The sequence below is a fragment of the Saimiri boliviensis genome, chromosome 8 (assembly GCF_048565385.1).
Source record: "Saimiri boliviensis isolate mSaiBol1 chromosome 8, mSaiBol1.pri, whole genome shotgun sequence".
Classification (NCBI taxonomy): domain Eukaryota; kingdom Metazoa; phylum Chordata; class Mammalia; order Primates; family Cebidae; genus Saimiri; species Saimiri boliviensis.
Genome location: NC_133456.1, coordinates 93,271,388 through 93,291,415, shown reverse-complemented (window position 1 = coordinate 93,291,415; position 20,028 = coordinate 93,271,388). Strand labels below are relative to the sequence as shown.

At 36.2% G+C, this 20,028-nt stretch overlaps 1 protein-coding gene across 10 annotated transcripts in view; it reads left to right on the top strand.

The window, feature by feature from the left end:
* CNTN4 (contactin 4) overlaps positions 1 to 20,028 on the top strand; it is a 979,069-nt gene that overhangs the window by 425,038 nt on the left and 534,003 nt on the right. The window contains exon 3 of one of the 10 annotated variants that reach the window (XM_074404881.1): positions 19,700 to 19,785. The exons of the other annotated variants lie outside the window; for them this stretch is intronic. The gene's annotated coding sequence lies outside the window, so the exon portion shown is untranslated. The remainder of the gene's footprint in view (positions 1 to 19,699; positions 19,786 to 20,028) is intronic. 10 annotated transcript variants of the gene reach the window in all.

Here is a 20,028-nt window from a genome sequence, read left to right as displayed (position 1 = left end):
ATTACAATTAATTTTGCAATACAGTGTTACCTTGTTTTACATAATTTTTCTTGTGTTAATTTGACTTACTGGCTATTAATAGTAAGAAATGTATTATTTCAGTGGCCCAAGACCCAAACATTAGGTAGTGATGCTAGTAGAAAAATGGTTTGGACAGTGCTTCTTAAACATTAGTATGTGGAAATGCAGATTCTGATTCAGTTGAACTGGGTGGGACTTGAGATTCTGAATTTTTAATTAGCTCCCATATGATGTCAGTCTTGGTGGTCCACAGATAGCACTTGATTAATAAGGATAAAGGCCATTTGGAATTTTTTATTCAGCCCACATGGGATTTCTTAACTGAGGAATTATTTCTTGGATGTCTTTTCTTTCATCATTGTCTCACTGTGTTGTTACTTGAAATCAGAAAAGAAAATGTACTAGATTGATAGCCCTATCCACCTGTTAAGTGAAAAGTTTGCATCTCATTTTGTATTACACTATTTTATGCCCTAAATCTTTGCTTTCTGTCCTAAATTGATCTGGCACATCTTTGCTTGACATCTGAGTCTTGCAGATAGTTATTTAAAGTCATGTGAAGTAAAAGATTGTGAATACTATGGCTAGAACAGATTCTTTCTCCAGAATCTAGGAATTGAGGCTTGTACTGGAGACAAAACAGAACTGCTCTGTATGGAATGTTCTGGAGTATTATGAAAGATACTTGTTTCTTTCTTTATTTTTTACCCTGTGGCTTATGAAAGTGAAATGTGGGCTCTTCTAATATATGCATTATCTAGTTTCCTGTACACTGTTGATTTCCCCTTAGTAACATTGCATATTATGTTGCTGCTAGTGGTGACAACTCTCAAGAAAGCAAGAGACCGTTTTTTAAAAAATAAAAATGAAAATAACAACTTTTCTCTATTTGTGACATGATGACAGCTGTCATGGGAATGGGGAAAGATAGAGCAATTTTTCAGAGTCCGTCAAATGAAGGTACATTCAATGCCGTACCTTAATGAAAGTTGCTTCATTGTGACATGTGTCAGAGTCTTTGGTGATGCAAGTGTGGAAGGATCTTTTCTGAAAGATTTATGCCTCAAGTCTGGATTTTTAACTGAAGGGACACGACCTTGGTTTTGAACTTGCAAAAGGTTACCCTCTGTAATAAAGTCCAGAGTCAGTATGAAGAGGTTTTCAGAATAGGAAGGCAACAGAGAGTAAACAACACTGCAGATTCTCTCTGAAATGTGCAAATATCATGACCGGAAGAGGTCTCCTTAGCTTTATTTTACCCAGAATTCTCACGTAACAGGTAGTCATCTGAGTGCTTAGAAATCAAAATGAATGACTCACTTTCTCAATTTTCATCAAAATAATCCTTGTTTTATAAATCACACAGAAAAAAATATTGCCCTTTATTTGAAATTTCTATTGCAAACCGACTGTGAATGTGTGTATTGTTGAAAAGATTGGAAAAACTTAACGGAAATTCTCAACCAAATCTGTTTCTAAACAGTTTTTTTCAGTGGAATAATTATGATATAATACTTATACCACTGTACAGTTCAATGTTTTTAGTATATTCACAGAGTTGTGTAACCATCAGCACTATTAATTTTAGAACATATTTGTCATCCCAAAATGAAACCTGTACCTGTTCACAGTCACTTCCCATTTCTTCTCAATCCCTCCCTAGACCAACATTAATCTACTTTCTTTCTCTATGCATCATCTGGATGTTTCATATAAATGGAATCATACAATATGTGGTCTTGTGTGACTGGTGTATCTCACTTGACATCCTGTTTTCAAAGTTTAGCCGTATCGTCATGTGCATCAGTACTTTGTTCCTTTTTTTTTTTTTTTTTTTTTTTTTTTTTAGATTGTTGCATGTGGAAATTTTTTTTTTTTAATTTTATTTTATTGCATTTTAGGTTTCGGGGTACATGTGATGAACATGCAAGATTGTTGCATAGGTACACACATGGCAGTGTGGTTTGCTGCCTTCCGTCCCCTCACCTGTATCTGTCATTTCTCCCCATGCTATCTCTTCCCACTTCCCCACCCCCCGCCCCTCCCCCATTTCCCCCCAATGGACCCCAGTGTGTAGTGCTCCCCTCCCTGTGTCCTTGTGTTCTCATTGTTCAACACCCGCCTATGAGTGAGAATATACGGTGTTTGATTTTCTGCTCTTGTGTCAGTTTGCTGAGAATGATGGTTTCCAGGTTCATCCATGTTCCTACAAAGGACGTGAACTCATCCTTTTTGATGGCTGCGTAATATTCCATGGTGTATATGTACCACATTTTCCCTATCCAGTCTATCATCGTTGGGCATTTGGGTTGGTTCCAGGTCTTTGCTATTGTAAACAGTGCTGCAATGAACATTCGTATGCACGTGTCCTTGTAGTAGAATGATTTATAATCCTTTGGATATATACCCAGTAATGGGTTTGCTGGGTCAAATGGGCTGGAGAGGATGTGGAGAAATAGGAACACTTCTACACTGTTGGTGGGAATGTAAATTAATTCAACCATTGTGGAAGACAGTGTGGCGATTCCTCAAGGACCTAAAAATAGTACTTTGTTCCTTTTAATGGCCAAATAATATTATGTTAGATATACTATATATTATTTATCCATTCTTTAGTTGATGGACATTTAGGTTGTTTAAACATTTTGGCAGTTGTGAATAATGACCCTGTGAAAAATCTGGAACCATTTTTCTGTGGACTTATACATAGGAGTGCAATGGCTGGGTTAGAATCAAAGATTTTAACTAACATATGTTTAAATTTTAGCAACAGTAAAATATAGTGGATGTATTTAAAGAGAATATGGAAATGGCTATAAAAGAAAATGCTTCTCAATGAATAGTTTTACTCATTTGAACAAAGGAACTATCCCTCTTAATTTTTAGTCTCTATAAAATAAATGTTTCCAATACTTTCTGTTATCTCCTCTATCTTCAATAGTGACACACTGTCCACAAGTTAAGGATATGAATACTAGGCAGGAAGTTAAAGTTTGTTTTGCAAAAAGTGAAGCAAGGAACGTGTCATTTCTACTTATTAAGACCATGATACATGCAATCTGAATAAGGGGAATGTTCAAATTGTTTAGTTAACATAACAGAAAAAAACAAAGTTTAATTGAATACCAGCTTAGCCTTTTGGAGACTTAACATATTTGAATGGCAAGATAGAAAACTGAAGGGAAACTGTCAACCAGTCTCTGAAACCCGAAGTTTGAAGATTCACTAAGGTATAGAGCTTGTATCTTCTCATTTCTGAAAGTGCCAATTAAGATAATAAAATTTAGACCATATCCAAGTTGGAATTAGATCTTCACTGTGTGTCATTTAATATGACGACCTAGATGAGCACACCTATTAGAGGGGAGGCTCACTTAATGCACTAGGGACAGCGATGATGCTCATGGTGAAAGGCTGTTTGGATTGCATTTCATTACCACTCCTGTGTGATGTTTTGCAAGTATTCTACGGGGACTGCCTTTTCTTTTTCCAGTTGAAAATGGGCTAGAGAGAGGATATAAACATGTTGGTGCTCTGAGAAAAGTTAAGGATATTAATATATTTCTGCAAAAATTGTCCTCCTTGACCGGAATCATAAAAAGTAGTGTGAAAAAACAACTGACTGAATATTGTTTATATTGTCATTAAATTTTAGTCAGTTGACAATATTTTAAAATCCATACATAAATGTGAAAGGCATAGATGTAAGCTGCATTTAATATGCTTCAAAATCAAACAAGCAAATATTTTACATAAAATGTAGGTTACTGGCACAGCTTCGTGTACATTGTATGTTACCTCAATGTTGAACAATCGGGGTAGAAATACGGTAGCTTACAGTTTTCTAGAATCTTGTTACTGCAGTTTTTTTCATTTGAACTTTACAGATGCCAAGGTTTTCCATTTAGTAAGTCTTATTACTAGCAAATATATTATCTAGAACACAATCAGTATCAAATGTCTTTCCAACAATGTTGAAAACATATATGTTAGAGGTGAATATTGCAGATAAACTGACTACTGAAGGAAATGGTTCATTAAAAATTATTCAGTTCTCTTTTTAGTGTGATGAAACATTTTATACACATGTGTGAGCGCCCATGCATGCACACACACACACACACACACACACACACACACACACACACACATCTTACAGTATATCAGTTAAGACTGAATCAGGGCCAACACAAGACAAAACTAAATCACAAAATGTTGTGTGACTGTGCAGTATATACTGTACATTTAGTTAATTTCTATGTGTAATTCTGTGCAGCCTCTTAACACATTTTACCCATCCCTGGCACTATGGTTCTCCCCATGACTCATCTCACAGGCCCTTCACACTCCCCACGATCGTTTTTCTCTCCAACTTCTCATTTCACTGTCTAGATTTATTCTTGGTGAAAACTGAGAATACTCTGTTTCAAAAGTTGTTAGAGTTATTAGAATTAAGAGAAGTAAAAGAAGCTAGTATTCCTGCAGTGTATTAGGTAGTTTCACCTACATTTTATGGCAAATATAAAGGAAAAATTCTTGCTTATGACTACAGTTCTCCCACTTGGAAATCAAATTCAAAAATCATAGCCATTCCTAGTATCTATAATTGTCAATAGTCAAAGTTGTCGAAGTAGAAGTTTATGAATGAAGGCTATATAGCTTTATAACACCAAAAAAAAATTGAACATTTACTTCTTTGTACATAGTAACTAGGATAAAAGAATCCAAGAATAAATATATTCCAGTCTCGAAAAAACTTAATTTACAAAAATACATATGGGATTTAGAGTAACTTTTATGTGTAAAACAATCATGTACCTTTTTGAAAAGGTAACCAGAGCAGACTGCACCTTTTTTTCTCTTATATCATAAAATATACCATCAATATGTTTGTTGATAGAAAAATTTCATATCTTCCCTGAAGATTTTTATGTAGCATTTACATAAATAGGCATATATCCATGCTTGGGAGGCAGAGTGGGAAAAGAGGTTATACTTTACTGAAAAAAATTGTGGGAATCATAGTCTTACGAGTTTACTAGAGCTGCTAACAGAGAAGCATATGTGCAGTGAGTACCATCCTTGATCATGGCTTTAATCACTGCCCAAATCTCTAGATTTGAATCTTGTTTTCATTGTTGACTTTCTTTATGAACTCAGACATGTGTCATTAACCTCTCTGGACTTTGGCTACTTTCTCAGAAAACGAAGAAGACAGATTCGTCCTTCTTAATCCCTGCTCCAGTCTGGGCATTCCTTAAGAATGAGTTTGCGTCCAGCTGCAGTGTGGATAGTCCTGGGCTTGGTGCTTTTTCTGAGACACTGTGTTGAGCAGGGATCTTAGCCATGCACTGTTGATGTGAACTCTTGATTCGTTGTGGTCATTACATGTCCTCTGACACTGTTTTCCAGCTGAGGGCTATGCCCTCAGAACCTTGGCCCTGTTTCGTCTTGGTATGAGAATGTCCTCTGAAGTTTTAATTGCTTACACTGTCTTCCTTTTTGCTCCCTGTTTTGTCACCTTTGAAGTTTTGTTAAAAGCTGCCATTTTACTCTTGAGAACTGACACTAATTGAGGGGAAATGTATGCTGTTGCTGCTGCTGCTTTTGTTGTTGTTATTGTTGTTGTGTGGGTTTAGGTGGCTGTGGAGAAATGTCTTTCAAGATTTAGCATCTGAAATGAGAACTGTGTTGAGGAGATGGGATCTTCATACCACCTGGTGTATCTTTACGCGCAAAGTAAAAGGTCAAAGCCTTCTGCCTCATCTGTAGAGCACCTTTCTACATAATAGCAAGAATTGAGTCTGGGTGTGGCTTATGTCCCATCCCCTCTTTTCCTGAGGATTACTTTATATAAGCATATCTGTTAATTATTTAAAGATCATTTTGTCCTCTGTGTGTCTTCTGAGAGCTAGTTGCCCCTAAGATGCCTTTCAACCTTGCACTTCAACAAAAATAGAACAAGTTTATTGGTAGTCCTTATGACACATCCCCCACAGTTGGATACTTTATCTTCCCCCTTTTAAATCTGCCCTCAATTCTTTCTAAAGCTGTCTCTAATGCAGGAGTTCTGCTTTCCTTTTGTTTTCAGATAGAAGTCCCTTCCTGATACCTCCCTTCATTTCTAGGTTTCAGTTTTCAATTCCCTTTTATTTGATCATAGGTTTTTTCTGTATTCTTTCTAAAACAATTACTGTACTTTTAAGTTTTCACTTTCACTCTCAGCTATGGGGTGAGGTAAGTCAGTGTTCAGATTTTCATTGACGTCAAGGCCTCTCCTTGTCTCTGAATTGGTTACTTCTTGTTCACAGTACTGGATAATTATTAATATATCAAATCCAAGTTCATAGGTTGATTGGACTGCCTCCTTTCTCCATGGAGACTTCTAAGTTCTAATCTACTCCTGGATGTTATAGTCTTAATTCTTTGTCATACTGCAGAAAGGAAACGTATAAGATATTATTATTTTACATTTGAGATTGTTACTTCTATTTTATTGGAATTGGATTTTGATTGTGTATCATCTAATATGTGGAAAAAACAGGTATGTCAACCGTGTTAAGCTACAGTGATGACTACTGAATGCACTGGCCATAAAATAAACACAGTATACACCAGAGATCAAATCATACCCAAACAATTAGTTGATAAAATAGCACTGATATTAGGAAAACCATGCTATGACATTAAAATAATTCAGTCCAAGGTGAAGCCAAAACTGATTTATCTGAGATTGTACTACCTTACTGACCCATTTTATTGCACATAATTTTTTAAAAGCACTTTTAGTAGGTAGATTATGGTGGATTACTGAGATCATAGGTGGTAGCTAAAGCTCTGTAAGTGTATTATTGAGGCAAATCTTTTCACTTCTTTGGTAGAATGTGAACCAAGGTTTCTTTCAATAGCAACCTTTAGAAAACTCTTAATACTCCATCATTAGCCTACAGTGTAATAATTTGTTTCCACATTTGGCATAAAAACCTCTTTCTTGATTTTTTTTTTCACTGAGACATAATTACACATATTTATGAAGTACGTAGTACTGTTTCAGTGCATACAGTGTATAGTGATCAAGTTAGGGTAATGAACCTGTCCTGTCACCTTAAACATTCATCATTGCTTTGTGTTGGGAACATTCAAAATCCTCTCTTGTAGCTTTCTGAAAATACATAATAAATTATTGTTGGCTATGGTAGTCCTACAGAGCTATAGAACAGTGCAACTGATTTCTCCTCTGTACCTAGAATTTTGTATCCTTTAACCAGTTTCTCCCTATCTCATCCCAGCCTCTAAAAGCCACTACTCTATTCTCTACTTCTAGGAGATCAAATTTTTATCTTCTACATATGAGTGAGAATATACAGTATTTATCATTTGGTGTCTGGCTTATTTGACTTACTATCAAGTCTTCTGGAGTCATCCATGTTGCCCCACATGAGAGGCTATTATTTTTTATGGCTGAATAGTATTCCATTGTGTGTATATACGTATTTTCTTTATTCATTCATCTGTTGATAGATACTTTTGTTGATTCCATGCCTTGGCTATTGTGAATAGTGCTGCAGTAAATATGGTAGTGCAGATATCTCTTTCTAATACTGATTTACTTTCCTTCAGATATATGTCTAGTCATGGCATTGCTGGATCATATTTATTGACTTTGATATTTGTATGGAGTAGAAAATGTATAATATATATTATAATTTATAATATATTAAGTACTATATACAAACAACAGAGCCAATAAAATGACATAGTCTATTTGTCAAGAAATCAACTTTATAGGAGACATTGTTGGTTTTAAGGGCTATGCCTTCTTGCACAGGTAAGTTAATCATTGTATAAGCTGAATTATGCATATCCTGTTTAGCTGTCTTTATTGTATTTACTCTTGTTTGAGTAACTTGGTAATGGTGACCACCATAAGATGATGAGGAGGGGAAGGAGAAGGAAGAGGAGGAAGATTATGATGTTGACCAAGATGATGACATCACTGACAATAGATAATACCAGAATGTCTTGAAATCGTAGTCCTTTAACAGCTGCTGGTTTGATTCCAGTTAAGCTTCTATTTTCTTGTACCTAGTGCAGTAGATGAGTTCCTTGCAGTTGATATATTTTTGTCAGTGAAAAGAAAAAAGTGAAAATGCTGTGCTTTTTAGATTTCCCTCATGTGATGCTTGGGCTATATCATCACACTTCTTCCTTGGCAGTGGAATCATCACCTTCTGCTGTTACTAGTATAGATTTTCAGAAATCTTGTATTAAATCCACTGATTTAAGAGCAGTAGAAGCTTCTTTTTCTAGATTGCCTCTCCAATATTTTCATCATGATATGCATTACTTAGAATTTATTCAAAATAAATAAATAAAATTTTGCTCTATCACTGCTTGCCAAATATAATACATTGTCATTGTACCTCTTTATTTCACTAACACACTCTGTTTTCTTCTTAAAACCACATTGATTGGGACTTGACTTCAAATATACTCATAACTTAGCTGTTGTAAATTAACATTATCTTTTAGGTGCTATTTGCATTTTTCTTTTATTATTCAGAGAACATTTAATTAGGATTTTTTTTAACTGTGAAAAAATGTTCTCTTTTTTTCTTTTTTTTTTAATTGCATTTTAGGTTTTGGGGTACATGTGAAGAACATGCAAGATTGTTGCATAGGTATGCACATGGCATTGTGATTTGCTGCTTTCCTCCCCATCAGCTGTATCTGGTATTTCTCCCCATGCTATCTCTCCCCAACTCCCCACCCCCCACTGTCTCTCCCCTATTTCCCCCCAAGAGACCCCAGTGTGTGATGCTTCCCTCCCTGTGTCCATGTGTTCTCATTGTTCAGCACCCACCTATGAGTGAGAACATGTGGTGTTTGATTTTCTGTTCTTGTGTCAGTTTGCTGAGAATGATGTTTTCCAGGTTCATCCATGTCCCTACAAAGACACAAACTCATCATTTTTTATAGCTACATAATATTCTTAAAAGGGCAAAGCACGTCATCTAAGAAATGTCATTCAGCCAAGAAATTACTCCAAACTTTATTGTCTGAAATAATATGGAAATAATTCGTTTTAATTTCAGGAATAAAAGGAGATAAATCACTGTTACAGTTTCTGTTGTTTTTAACTCCGTGTTGAAGCTTTCCCAGTCTTTTACATTGTTTTTTCAGTTGTGTTAATTTGGCTATTAAAAGAATTGTGCCATCTTCATAGATGACTCATGTGGAGGTGGATTATCTTTACTAACAGAAGTGACTAGAGACATGCAAACATAGATGCTAAGCCTAGGGAAAGAACCTCTTGAAGAAGAGTAAATATGTTTGATGACATTAAACTACACACGATCATTTGTAAGTATTTTCACTTGTCAGCTGGAAAACAATGGCAGATCTTGAGATTCTACCTCATCCTCCTCTGTTAACCAGTAAAGGAGACATGGTTTTGCCTTCAGGAAGTTTTCTGTTCATCATGAACCACTTGGGACCAAAAAAACAAGGGAAGGGAAGGAGCTCTGTTGGATAGGGCTGGGTATGGGAGGGTGTATTTTGCTTAGTTTTCCTCAGGGATAGTGGGAACTCTAAAAATTAGCAGTCTAGTCAAAGGGAAGTTTGGAGGAACAAATGAGGAACCTTCTCCATATCCATTCTCTCTCCATGCCTTCCAGCTGGGAGGCAATAAGTTTTTAGGAATCCAAGCTGTTACCCTTAGCTGGTTTTCATTTAATAACTACATGACCTAAATAATGTTGTTCTCTTTTCACAATTCTCAGCTGCAAACGGAAGAGTAGTATAATGACTTGCCATTGGATGTCCATTTACTCTTTCAGCCATTGACTGCCTTATTCCATTAAACAAAATAGTGACTCTTTCCTGGCTCTCCTCATGAGATTTCTGACCTTTCCCCCCACTTTATATTGTCTTTAGAAGTAAAGATCCCATTTGATGGGTGGAATTATCTCCCCCATATTAATGGTCATGAATGACCTTGAGAGGCTAATGCTTGCAATTTAACAAATTCAAACTCAAGTCAAAATCTGTCTTGATATTCATAATAAGAACTTATGTGATGTCCCTGACATACAGAAGAAATAACCTGTGGCAGGGTTCACTCTAATACTTGATCTTGTTAGAGAAAATTTCAACCTTAAAGAAATTTTAGAATTACAGCTGAGCCAGCATTACAGTGCTAGGGAATAAGAAATTGTTGTGTTGCCTGTTTTTGAAATGTAACAAAAACCGTGTTTTGAGAGTAATTGACTTCTTAACTGACACTGGACTTTCATGTCTTGAGTTCCTGCAACCTATATTCTTGTGGCTGATTTTGTTAAATATGTACCTATAAATCTCCTGCTTATTACAAGATTTTATGTTTAAAGTTCAAAGAAGTAAAGTAGGCTAGTATTTCTCTATTTTGTGAGATAGTTTTTCCTAGGTCTTACAGCATGTTTCTGGTGTTGTTTGTTTGTTTGTTTGTTTGTTTTTCTAAGAGACAGCATCTCACCCTGTCACCACGTGTGCAGTGGTGCAATCATGGCTCACTACAGACTTGACCTCCTTGGGCTCAGGTGATCCTCCTAACTCAGCAGCCTGAGTAGTTGGGACCACAGGCGTGCACCACCACATCCATCTAACTTATGACAGGTTAAAGGGAGAATTCTTTCTTTTGAGCAAAATATTTATACCAGGAACAAAAAAATTAAAATAGTAGCCATCCCTAGACTCTGTATTTTTGAAAATCAAAATTGTCAGTAGAAATTTACTAATGAAGGCAATAGAGTTCTATAAAAGCAACCACTTCTAAAACTTCTTGCTTTAGTAACTGGAAGCAAAGGAAGCTGAAAAATATATTCTACTCTCAAAAAGCTTAATGTAGCAACTGTAAGTGAAAAGTTTGGTAGTCATTTGAAAATAAGAGTTGTTTACCTTTTTAAAAAAGTAACTGTAGCAATCTTCTTCCTCTTTTCTCTCATACAGTAATAGGTTTATATTTTGGCAGAAAAAAAAATTATAACTTCCCTCATGTTTTTTTCTTTAATATTTGCATGAATAGGCATATATCCATGCTTGGGAGGCAGAGTGGGAAAAGAGGTTATACTTTACTGAAAAATAATTGTGGGAATCATAGTCTTACGAGTTTACTGGAGCTGCTAACAGAGAAGCATATGTGCAGTGAGTACCATCCTTGATCATTGCTTTGCTTCATCACTGCCCAAATGTCTAGATTTGAATCTTGTTTTCATTGTTGACTTTCTTTATGAACTCAGACATGTGTCATTAAGCTCTCTGGACTTTGGCTACTTTCTCAGAAAACGAAGAAGACAGATTCGTCCTTCTTAATCCCTGCTCCAGTCTGGGCATTCCTTAAGAATGAGTTTGCGTCCAGCTGCAGAGTGGATACCCTTGGGCTTGGTGCTTTTTCTGAGATACTGTGTTGAGCAGGGATCTTAGCCATGCACTGTTGATGTGAACTCTTGATTCGTTGTGGTCATTACATGTCCTCTGACACTGTTTTCCAGCTGAGGGCTATGCCCTCAGAGCCTTGGCCCTGTTTCGTCTTGGTATGAGAATGTCCTCTGAAGTTTTTTTTTTTTTTTTTTTTTTTTTTTTTTTTGAGGCGGAGTTTGGCTCTTGTTACCCAGCCTGGAGTGCAATGGCGCGATCTCGGCTCACCGCAACCTCCGCCTCCTGGGCTCAGGCAATTCTCCTGCCTCAGCCTCCTGAGTAGCTGGGATTACAGGCATGCACCACCAAGCCCAGCTAACTTTTTGTATTTTTAGTAGAGACGGGGTTTCACCATGTTGACCAGGATGGTCTCGATCTCTCGACCTTGTGATCCACCCACCTCGGCCTCCCAAAGTGCTGGGATTATAGGCTTGAGCCACCGCGCCGGCCGAAGTTTTAATTGCTTACACTGTCTTCCTTTTTGCTCCCTGTTCTGTCACCTTTGAAGTTTTGTTAAAAGCTGCCATTTTACTCTTGAGAACTGACACTAAATGAGGGGAAATGTATGCTGTTGCTGCTGCTGCTTTTGTTGTTGTTATTGTTGTTGTGTGGGTTTAGGTGGCTGTGGAGAAATGTCTTTCAAGATTTAGCATCTGAAATGAGAACTGTGTTGAGGAGATGGGATCTTCATACCACCTGGTGTATCTTTACATGCAAAGTAAAAGGTCAAAGCCTTCTGCCTCATCTGTAGAGCACCTTTCTACATAATAGCAAGAATTGAGTCTGGGTGTGGCTTATGTCCCATCCCCTCTTTTCCTGAGGATTACTTTATATAAGCATATCTGTTAATTATTTAAAGATCATTTTGTCCTCTGTGTGTCTTCTGAGAGCTAGTTGCCCCTAAGATGCCTTTCAACCTTGCACTTCAACAAAAATAGAACAAGTTTATTGGTAGTCCTTATGACACATCCCCCACAGTTGGATACTTTATCTTCCCCCTTTTAAATCTGCCCTCAATTCTTTCTAAAGCTGTCTCTAATGCAGGAGTTCTGCTTTCCCTTTGTTTTCAGGAAGTCCCTTCCTGATACCTCCCTTCATTTCTAGGTTTCAGTTTTCAATTCCCTTTTATTTGATCATAGGCTTTTTCTGTGGTCTTTCTAAAAACAATCGTGTACTTTCGAGTTTTCACTTTTTTCCTTCAGCTACTATATGAGATAGGTTGCTGTTGAGATTTTCGTTGACGTCAAGGCTCTCCACTTGCCTCTTCAGAGATTTGCTTGCTTTTCGTTCAGAGTATTTGGTAATTATATCACATCCCAGTTCATATGTTGATTAGACTTCCCCTTGTATAAAAGAAACTCCTATGTTCCAATCTGTTCCTAAATGTTAAGAGGAACCCTGTTTCTTTATGTTAAACCTTTAAAAGGATCGATGTCGGGTTTGATAGTTTTATATTTTGATGTTATTTCTTCTATTATGTTTTTGAACATTTTAACAAGAAGACAAAGCCTTTGTTTGTCCAAGCATATTTAAAAGACCCTCTCAAAATAAACCGAGTCAAAAATAGCCCTTTTAGTAGCACACTTTCAGAATTTTTGAGACTTATCTGTGAAAGGGCTAATCTGAAAGTCTTTGACAGTCTGGAAGCCTGAAGAAATCCTCTGTTTTCCCAAAGCTGTGTTTTTGAATATTCTGCTTCAAAGAACAAGCTCACCTTTTTGCTATTAGTGCCAAGAAAGAACTATGAGTAGATTTTCTGTGACACACAAGAATAGCAGTAGATGAAAGATCCGATTGCCACCATGTTGCATTTAAAACCTCATTTTCTTTAGAGAACTGTCCACAGGACTCTCCAATAGTCAGGGATTTAAGGGTGAAGCAGTTCAGAACCACATCTCCCACCATATAACTCAAAGGTGACATTTATATATCTGGAAACCTTTTAAAAACCACCTAGATCTATGGGTAAATTTCAAATCCACAAAGTTCAACTGGACAGAAAGTTTACTCAAATACATTCTTTCATCCCAGTTTTTAAGCCTAATCCTACTGCTTTTAGGCTAAATCGTATTTATAGATCTGAAATTATTAGTGTATCTCCCGAATGACTGGTGGTGATATTTGACTTTATATACTGAGATCACTTTTGATTTAATTCACGTTTTGGAAAGAGCTTGACCTGAAGTCATTGCCCTATGCTGAAAAGATTGAATTGGTTTTCTCAAGTATATACCATAAAAACAATTGACCCTATCAAGGTAAGGTCATATCAAAGTAGTACACTGAAATTGAGCCCTGAAAAAATATTTTTTAAATTGTGAGTGTGTGTGTGTGTGTGTGTGTGTGTGTGTGTGTGTGAGAGAGAGAGACTAGGTCTTACTTTATCACCTAGGCTGGTCTTGAACTCCTGACTTGAAGTCATCTTCCTGCTTTGGCCTCCCAAAATGGTGAGATTATAGGCATGAGTCACATAGCTAGCCCTAAAAATGAATATATTTTTCAGATATCAAGGCCTAGCAATTTTTCTAGGTTAGCAAAGGTAGTCTCTTTTTTCTTTACTTTGTAAGTGCAGCATTTGATATTGCGTAGATGTAGAACAGTATGTTGAAGAGCCCAGATTCTAAAATGCCACCATATAGTTTAGATCTTGGCTTTAGTGCTTGATCATTGGGACTTTGAGAATATTGCTCAACTTTTTCTCTCCTCAGTTTGTCTCATCTATAAAATGATATAAAAGCCACTCTATACCAGTAGGGTTTTTGTGTCTAATATATGAGTAGTATGGAATTAAATCTTAACCCACTGGCATCTGTACTGCATGCCACTGTAGTATATAAAGAGATGCAGTGGATTCCTAAATTTTGGGGGAAACATTGTGTTTTATGCACATGCATTCTATAAGGGAAATTTAGGAAACATTGTATTGCATGTTTTCATGCACTATATTGGTACTAGTATGAAGCCACATAGACAATTGGAATACTGTCCCAAAGATATATAACTGCTTTAGTCAGAGATGTTCCTATGAATCCATTAAGACAGAAGGTATAGCCTAGATTTGGTCAGCCTGAGACAGTGCCTAGAAAGTCTAAAGTCTAATATCTGAAAATAGATTCTAAACCTTGAGGCTTCAAGATCCTCAATCCTTCTTCTGTTCATCACCAGGATGCTTTATGTTGTCTTTAAAGTTTTAGGTATTTGGATGTGCTTGTTCACCTGTATCTTTCCTCACATGTCTCTCTGAATGTAAAGATTTTGCCTACATCTGATGAAAACTGTCCACTGTTCAAATAATTTTTCGTACATATCTGCTTGGAGCAGAGTAAGATACTTCTAAGGGAACTTGACATTTTATGACTCAGGATATCAGATTCCTCCTTCCCACTAGCTACTCTCCAAAATTTGGGAAGTTCATTGGTCTTATGGACCAAGATCATAAGACTTTCTAGAAAGATGAATTTACAAATTGCTATTCATCTATTCATTTATTCATTTATCCACATATCTACCCATCATAAATATTTGCTTTAGTTATTTATCTTTCTCTGCAAGTGAGGAAAGCTGAAAAGAAAGTAATTGGGGGTGCATCTCCAATAACACTCCTTCTGCAAGTGGAATGGAACTCTCTTCCTCCCATCAAGTCTCTTTCCATAAGTAAACTTTATAGAATGAATTGTGCTCCTTCCCACCTAAAAATTCATCTGTTTTAAAGGCCTGACCCCCAGAATACCTGAATATGACCTTATTTATAAATAAGGATGTTGCAGATATAATTAGTTAAGGTTATATCATATAGAAGTATGGTGGATCCCTAATGTCATATTACTGGTGTCCTTATAAAACGGGGAAATTTGGACACAGATAGACACACAGAGAAAATACCATGTGAAGATTAGGGTTATTTTGCACAAGCCAGAAAACTACCGGAAGCTAAGTAGAAAGAAGGAGACCTTTTCCTGGTGCCTTCAGAGGGAACATGGCCCCACTGACACTTTGATCTCAGACTTCTAGTCTTCAAAACTTTGACACAATACATTTCTCTTGTTTAAGTCACTCGGCTGACAATACTGTGTTACAGCAGCCCTAGCAAAGTCATGGAGTAAATTGTGGAATTAATCCCTTTCCTCAACATTGCATAAAACTATTCTTTATCTACTTAGCAATGCATTTTGTATATTCTTCAGTGTCAGTAAATATGTTTCTATGTTATTTCTAATAGTTTTAATACATATAATTATTTTCCAAATTTAAAAAAAAAGTCTGTTCAGTTTGATACATATTAATATAATAACATCCCTAATTGTATTAATAGTTAAAAATTCTGCAGAGTGGTGGTGTAATCTGCTTCACATTTGAAGCTATCTATTTTACTTGTTAACTTTCCTAACTGCTGTTTTATATACTTTTATGTTATAAAGTTCTTAAATTGACTAATTTTTAAAAACAGGAGTGAATAAAAAAGAAATAGAATACAATCATTCCTGATGCTAGTTATTTTTCTTATGTATTCATGCCTAGTTTTCACCAATGTGCATGTATTTTATGAATTCTAACATACATATATATGCACACACAGACCCCCAGTGTTCTTTACTTTGATTTATTACTTGATATCTTACAGATATATTTACTTTTATAGTACCTTTACGGAATATTTGGAGTCCCCATACAATTTTCAATCAAATATATGTGCCCAAATATTACTGATGTAAGTACTCCCAATTATTGAACATTTGGTTTCTTTTTAGCTTTAAGCTATTGGAATATGTGCTGTAGAACCTATAGCTATCCTAACCATAAGGAGGATATGTCAAAAGTTATGAAACTTTGTTGATCTTCTGTTACTATTTTCATAAGGATTATTCATAAGCAAGATAATAGTGAAATTAATTTAGGTTTGAAATTTGTTTCTGAAATTAGCATACACCAGCAATATAGAAAACAGTAATATACAGATAAGATTCAATTTAATGCTAAATTTTAGTAATCAGAATTCTGATTTTCTGAATATATTGTGCACTTTATCAGGTGAATGCTTTAGCTGTTCATATCCACCTCAGCTTGCCCCATTCCTGGAACCTAATGCTTTGTCTTTAAATTCTCTGTCAATTGGCACTAACTTCTTTTGAAACATATGTGTTGGAAACAAGTAAGATTTTTCTTAGTTTACCAACTTCATTATATTTTCCTTAAGCTCCACTTATTATAATAATCTTGAGAACGAAAGTATTTAGAAATGCCCTAGATATAAATCCCAAAGAAATTCAATATAAGAAGAAGTCCATGTTATTTACACTTGGAAAGCAAACTTTGACTTCTTGTTTTTTAACACACAGGCTTGATGCGAAAATCAATGAGGTGTTCTAGTTTTATTAACTTGATTTCTTTTTATCTTTTTCACAATAAAGGAAAACACATGAAATTAATGTTAAAAGTAAACAGATTCCCGAGCTTTGCTACCTAATGCTGAACATCTATGTACTTCAAAGACAGTATAGAATTTTTGAGATAAAGTGGTATTTTTTCCCTTCTAATAACTGATATGCAGGATAGGAAACAGTTTGCTTCAAGAAAATGCTACTTTGCATACTATAAAATACCAGTGATTACTGCACACTTGCAGGGTTAGAACTAGGAGGGAACTCAAGAGTTATCTAATATTTTTCCCTTGCAGACTCAATAATGATATTGAGAGAATATCTTTTAATAATACAAGTAATCTATTATTAAAGTGAAAGTGGCAGAGGATAAGATAATATGCCACAATCTGTTTCATCAGTGTCCTGTGTATGTGTATCAGCAAATATTTTTTCAGCCAACTAATAGATAATATAAAAATTGGGGTTGAAAGATCTATCCATAGAAACAATCATAAATTACTAGCCATATAACTTATTTGCCTCCCTTTGGAATTTTATGTCCTCTTGTGATTAATAATTAACTTGAAGGTAGGTATGGTTGAATGTTAACATGCACCCAAGGTTTGATTACATGGAATTGCATCACGTTGCTTGGCACCACTCAGCTGAGGCTCCAAACAGCTAGTTTGGAAGCATGTGTCTCGAGGGCACGGAGTGTTAATTTCTCTTGGAGCAAAACAGAAAGCAGTCAACTGAGAGAGTGGAGGTGTGTGGTTATAGAGCAGAGAGGAGAAAAGAGGGTGGGGAATATAATTTTTTTAAAATTCTGCTTCTACTCCGAGTACTGGATGCCGTAAGATATTGCCTACTGCTGTGAACAGTTTCTTTAAATAAGTGGTAGGTGTTTCAGTGTGATTTATTCATTGTCTATAGAAATCCTAATGTGGATCATGTTCATACAAAATATATAAAAGAATAGTTATTAAATTGTCAATTTCATAAACTAATAAGTAATTGTGAGTCAAAAATATTCAGGGTCCAATTACAAGGAAAAGTACAATTTTTAGCAATGTTTGATGTATTTTATTTGTTGTGATCTGAGGTTTATTACGTAGTTTATGCCCTGTGCTTACTTAACTTTTGTGTTCATTTGCCCATTAATAGAGCGGAAATAAATGAAAGGGATCAAGTAGGAAGAAGGGAAGCAGCCAACATTGTCAAATTAACAGCTTTACCAACTGCACCTGTAATGTTATATTGGAGAGTGCAGAAATACTGAAAAACATATAAGGCTTTCAAAGCATCTGTTTTGCAGATAAGTAAACTGAGGCTTATGAGATTGAGTCACTCATTACATGCTAGAACTTACACCCAAGTCCATATTTCCTAGTCTAATCTCCTAGCTTTCTACAGCTATCTTCTGGGACTGGGGCCAGATTTAGGTTATCTAGGGAATTATTTGTTTGCACCCTTAAACTCATTTGAATTTTGTAAAATCTTCAGTATAGCACCTTCACATTAGAGGTCATACTTGCACAGGGCAACTTTGGCTAATGGTTATTGGAAATGTGGAGTATGGGCATTCTAGGGCACTTTTCTTAGTTTTTTTCTTTTTCGGGAGTAAGGTGAGGCTATGAAAAATAGATAATATTAAACTATATAGTCATTTATGTATTCATTACTTTTTTTATACCAACAAAGCCTCTAGTACCAAAGTGTACTATTACGAACCTTATTTTGCAAGTAAGTCAAGAGTAAAACAGTTTTTTCCATATTAAAAAATCATACAGGATAGGCAAGGTTGATAAAAATTTCTGAAACCGCTTAGCAAAGCTTCCTTCTCCCTAAAGTAGGTATGATAGAAGGTAAACTTTAGAATTTTAAGACTATTCACTGTTCACAACACTGTTTATCTTATATTCGTCACATATCATTTTCTCAGGATACCTGACATAACCTCTCCAAGACATTTGGTTTAAAATTAATTGGCAGTCAATGACAAAGTGTAGAGTCACTTAAATTTGCTGAAGCAAGCACAGTGGCATCTACCAGAGTGTATGTCAGATTGTTCTCAGACTGCCAAGGGCAAAAATATGTGCTGAGGGAGGCTGTACTGGTGCCACTGTGTTGGAGGCCTTCTTCAACTCTTAATTAGGTTGCAGTGTGTGCAGACGCCATCTTGACTGGCTCTCTGGGAACCATTAGGCAGGGCCGCTGACCTTGGCAACTCTAATGTTTATCTCTGTGGAATTAAGTTGTGAAACTAAAAGGCTTTGGACAGTGCTTCCAAATATTTTAAACGAAAAATGTAGAGACTACATTTATTCCATTAAAACTAACTACCAGTGTATACAGTGACCTGGTACAGGACACTCTGCAGGTATCAATCTACCTTTGGGGCAGTAGCACAGTGCCCCTTGCCTTCTGCTGTCACATTAGCGACATCATTTTTATTTTTAGCCTGGACATAACGGCTGGTTAAATTATGTGGGAAGTAACTCTTCTTGATAAGATCAGCAAGGATGCTAGAAGTAGGACTGACAGTGAAATAGCTGCAGCCAACTGGCCTCTCAGCCACCAGTCTTATCTCCTGGATAAATAAGAAGCCTGCAATTACATTTTGAAAATCTCTAATAGTCAGTTAAGCAAAACAGGACTTCAATGAATTCAGGTTAAAAGGTTTGATTGTGAGTTGTGATTTAAGGCCAAAGGAAGAGAAATAGCCAAGAGAGGATAGTACAGGATAGGAGACAGAACGTCAGTAATGAACTAGCACCAGAAAATCTTCTGCAAAGAATGTCAACAAGAAATAATCTCCAAGACACAGGATTTAAGCTTCTGCATTTTCTTTCTATTCCTAACAGTGTGCCTAGCAACAGCTGATACAGTACAAATTTTGCTGAATGTCAGATCGAGAGCTTTGGAAGGTTTATTTCTGCAGGAGATTAAGGTACAAATATTTCCAGATTCGTTTCAGGGTGGCAAGATCAACTCACAGCATGAGGCTTCTGTCATCATAGAGATGCTTTGTGGCACTTTTTCTTCTCTTGTAAATGAACTGGCAAAATTGCCACTTGAGTCAAATGGAAGAAGGCAAAATGTTGTTGTGTTAGCTATTCTGGGGAGTGAGTGGCATGTTTCCTGGGCCAGATAGTGGGTCAGGATTCAGTAAGGGGACTCAGTGTGCTCTATG